Genomic DNA, 4,589 nt, shown 5'->3' with positions numbered 1-4,589 from the left:
TATTGAAGATGTCAGGAGCAGAGACAAAAGGTTCTACTGAGACTTGAACTCAGATTGCTGGATTCAAAGTCCAGAGTCCTAACCATTACACCATAGAACCACCAAGTGGGAACTTAAATAAAGGAACCCGATTTCAAAGATGTCTACATTCAAGTCGCTTGGCGTATGAACCCTCACCAAACCTGAAGACTCTTGTTGACTCACTTCACCCTGTGAGAAGCATAACATACAAAATCTGTTTCTGTCTGGTTTCAAACCAGATACCTTTTGTGTGTTAGGCAAACGTGATAACCACTACACTACAGAAACTGAATTTCTGTACATTGCTTCAGTTTGAGGTTTTAAAGTTTAAGATGTCAGATTCAAAGCATAAAGTTCCTACTGAGGATTGCACTCAGATGCCTGGATTCAGAGTGCAGACTAGCCCATTGACCTTATTGGCATCAATCTATTTACGTTGATTTCATATATATTGAAGTATATTATTTTTACAAATATGCTACAATTACAATATGAGCACGTTTGTCAAGATCATGTATGATTTTCTTAGATCGATGGGAAGACCATACCAAGGTTGTGAGTTCTATCCCCATCGTGCCCAATCAGACAATCAAAACTTCAAAATTAAAAAGAGTGGAAAAAGAAACACTTCAAAAATAAAATCAACACTGGAAAATATACCTCTGGCATGTTGATTTTGAAAAACATTAGAATATGAGGCCTTTCCTGAAAACTTCATTGTAAGATCATGTCAGTTTTTCTTAAATCCATGGAAACTTAGCATTCTGTGTGGCTGGTTAGCTCAGCTAGTTAGAGCGTAGTGCTAAAAATGCCAAGGTCATGGGTTCAATTCCCATGCTAGCCAGTTGAAATATGAATTGGTTCAGACAATCAACTTCAAAGTAGTGAGAGGATTTAAGTTAAAACCTTTCATACATTGCTTTTGGAAGACAAAGGAATGTCAGCACTTTTATCAAATCGTAATTGTGGTAAAATCATGAAAGTTCTTCTTAAATCCATAGAAACTCAGCAGTTTGTAAGGTAGGTTAGCTCAGGAGTTTGCAGCGTGGTGCTGGTAACGCTGAGGTCATCGGTTCAATCCCCATACTGGCCAGTTCATATCTATGGTGTTTCAGATAATCAACACTTCAAATTACAAAAAGGGTGAAAAATAAAATTAACACTTCAAAATATAAAATGGTTCAAAAATAAATTCAATACTCAAATTAAAAATTGGTTCAAAAATAAAATAAACTCTTTAAAATGAAAAATAGTTGTAAAGTATACCTTTATGCAAGTTGATATTGAAAAACATTAGGATATGAGCGCTTTTGTTACGATCATCTAAGTCTTTAGCAAATCGATGAAAACTCATCACTCCAGAAACTTATCCAATTTGCTGGTAGATGATCCAAAAGTTATCAGAGACTAATGTCAACCATGGGCATGGAAAAATGTTAAATACTTATACCACAGATCCTCTCAGAGAGCACAGTAATTTAATTAAGATCTTGTTTTGATGACTGAAGAGTCCGACCACGACACAAAGCCTATTCGGGTCCGGACCCTGTGGTCCATTCATTTCTCTTGTTGTCTGAACCCAGTGAATCCTGGCTTTGACTTCTTACATTACTACATCTTACATTCTCCTTTTCCTTTGGGCCCAGGACTTGGACTGGACCAACTACAGCAACTCCAGATCCCAGCCGACAGCAGGCATGTGGGGTGCATCACTTTTCTGCCTCTCTCTGATGCACTCATTATTCTGACTGAGGGGAAATCTGGACTCATCACATCACATGACCTCCTTCCTTCACTCCTGAGTCCAATCTTCAGGCTCCCTCGCAAACAAACGCCTGTTTCTCCGGTTATTCTCCCTGATTAGTGGTTTTCTTAAGGCTACACAGCTGCTCAGCCTCAATCCCCTGAGTTTGCTTCACACTGAGCATGTGGAAAAGCTCTTACTATTAGACATCGCCCTGAGTTCTGCTGCTGTTGTTCTTCGACTGGATTTTTCTAACCCAGTTACAGTCATACCTGAAATCTCTGTTTGTTTTCTCTGCTTGATGCCGATGATCTGACCCGTCTGAAACAGCCTGATCTTTTTAGCAAACATATGGACAGAGGATGTGTTTTTCAACATGGCTGCTTAAGAAATGAGAAGCGACTCGTTCCCTTAAGTTGGATGTATGGGATTCTTTCAATTAACAAGTTCAAAAAGGTGTAATAAAATATTTCACTACCCTACTCTTTCATCCTAAAACTAATTCTGTGGGACTCTCTCCACTGAAAATCATTAAATCAGACGACAAAAATCACAGTGTTTGGTGTAAACACCTGTTGACCTGCAAGCCAACAAACCATGAAATGAAACGTGGCTGTGCCATGAATAAAGCAAGAGCTTATTAACTTGGTATTAGCATTCCAGTTTGTGGGTAAAGTAAGAATATTTTTAAAACAGAAGACAGTAACAAAGTTGTTGTTGGTATCAGGATGCCTGACCAGGTCACAGACGGGTCACACGGTGGGTTTTCTCCGGGTTCTCCAGTGACTCTCCACTGGCCAAACAGCCTTCTGGTTTGTTTGCAGGTTATTTCTCTTCTCTGTGTGATGGATCATAGGACCACCAGTCCTGTGGTGGTCCAAAGATTAAGGTGGAAAAGAAAAGAGATGGAGAGATAGGTCACGTTGTATAATTTATGAACATTATTTATTTAACTGAATTCAATTTTTAAGGTGGGAAAAAACAATCAAATGATGTTTGTTTTACAGAAATACCTCAAAAATGTCCTCCAAGCGCCAGTTTGAGAACTAAAGCTAAACAAGACACATTTCATCTGCCTGGTTTTATTGTGTGATTTTATTTTGTTGCTCTGACAGAATCTGCAGACGCCCTGAAAGGAAGAGGAGGCGCTCAGGGAACCCGTTAAGTCAAGGTTGTTATGCTGGCTGGCATTTTGTAATATAGTGAGGGATTCTAATCTTTATCAGCTTTAGTGGCCCTGACAAGCTAACATTTATTAAAGTCGGATCAGAGGCACTTCACTCAGGCAATAATGTGCTGTCAGTGACAGTTAGTGCCACCCAAGATGATCTTGTTAAAAAGCTTTTTAATCAGCAGTGGAGCTACAGGAAGACTCATCCGGAGACATCAGGCCTGTCTAAACATCTTCAGCCGCAGAGACGGTGGAAAACCTCGTACCTGCAGATGAACACGGAGAAACCAGCACACCTGCATCCGGGTGGAAAGAATAATGATTCGTTCTTGCACATTGCATTCCGTCTCGCGGTCCGCCGGCGTTGCTGTCACTGCCTTTGTCATCCTCCTCCAGTCAAGCAAGCACTTGTCACAGCTCTGACTCCGCCGTGCCTCCTCAGACACACTCACAGGGCGGCTTTGTCACACTGTCATTCAACCGGCCAGAAGAGAGTGAGAGGTGAGAAAATTTGCTCCTGTGCCTTTCTGTTTGACCGGCCTTTAGTGTGAAACCACTCAATATTCCCTGCTTGGAGCAAAGCAGTGGATTCTGAATACATTAAATGTGAAGTGTATGTCCAGGTGCGGCAGAAATGCAAATATTTCATCCACCTGAAGTTAAATCATTTCCTTTTGAACCCAAATCGTAATGTAGTTTTCCAGTATTTCCTCACCAGTGTGCAGATCCAAATGAACTCAGATCAACCTTTTTCTATTATCTCTAAAAAATTCCCAACACCTAAAAAATATGTAGAAATAACTCAGAGAAGTTATTGAATCTTACTGTATTTATTAAGGACAGAATGTCAGAGCTATTCTGCTCAACAGTCGGACGTCCTGCAGGCACAGGATGGATAATCTGAAGTTTAGATCGGAGATTCAGCCTCTGTTGACAACTTGTCAGGTTTGCAGCAGATTTTAGAAACTTTCAGGCTCCTGTGGTGACGTTATTTCAAGGTAAATCGTGACAAATCTACCTTTTCTGGGTAATGTCAAATCTTTCTGTAAGCCAGAAGCTGCTGTTTGGCAACGGCAGAAACTTAGACATTTTCCTCCCACTGTTTGTTCTCAGGTAAACAGCAGGAGCATCTGCAGTGTTGTGGTGCGGTTAGAGGCCATTTCTGGAGACGTCCCAATGCGTTTTATGATCTTATTTATGTTTCTTTATAGATAGTAATCTGGATCATTTGAACCTATGGGGTCCCAACACTTTGAAACAAAGAATCCTCCAATCCTCCATCCGGCCAGGATGTCGATGCAGCAGGTGGACATGGTTAGCTGATGCACATCATGTACGGCCCGTTCTCGCTTAGATCATAAGCAGTTCTGGTTTGTTGACGCGTCGTCTCTGATCAAACGTTTTCCTCTCAGTCGCCATCAGTTCCTCTAGGATGATCCTGTTCAGAAACAACCAGCTCATGGATGGCTGCCGTCTGTTCTGCTGCTTTTAGAAACTGTTTCTGCGTCTCCTGTTGGATTATCTGGTAACGAGTCCCAGCAGGTCGCTTCTGAATTCCTGACCTGGGCTGCTGTCGATCCACTGACCTGGTCTGCTGTCGATCCACTGACCTGGGCTGCTGTCGATCCACTGACCTGGGCTGCTGTCGATCCA

The 4,589-nt window shown here is 41.5% G+C and overlaps 3 non-coding genes across 3 annotated transcripts; 1 reads left to right on the top strand and 2 right to left on the bottom strand.

Moving 5' to 3' along the window:
- Window positions 1-28: 28 nt before the first annotated feature.
- Window positions 29-100, bottom strand: trnaq-uug (transfer RNA glutamine (anticodon UUG)). Its single transcript has one exon. It is a non-coding gene; the product is annotated as a tRNA-Gln (tRNA).
- A 136-nt stretch (window positions 101-236) lies between these two features.
- trnav-aac (transfer RNA valine (anticodon AAC)) lies at window positions 237-309 on the bottom strand. The gene has a single exon. It is a non-coding gene; the product is annotated as a tRNA-Val (tRNA).
- Window positions 310-791: 482 nt separating this feature from the next.
- On the top strand, window positions 792-865 carry trnaf-aaa (transfer RNA phenylalanine (anticodon AAA)). Its single transcript has one exon. It is a non-coding gene; the product is annotated as a tRNA-Phe (tRNA).
- The last annotated feature ends 3,724 nt before the right edge of the window (window positions 866-4,589 follow it).

The sequence above is a fragment of the Poecilia latipinna genome, unplaced genomic scaffold, assembly GCF_001443285.1.
Source record: "Poecilia latipinna isolate Pla-1442-1.1 unplaced genomic scaffold, P_latipinna-1.0 Scaffold1358, whole genome shotgun sequence".
In the NCBI taxonomy this organism is placed as follows: Eukaryota; Metazoa; Chordata; class Actinopteri; order Cyprinodontiformes; family Poeciliidae; genus Poecilia; species Poecilia latipinna.
This window is presented reverse-complemented; position numbering and strand designations above follow the sequence as displayed.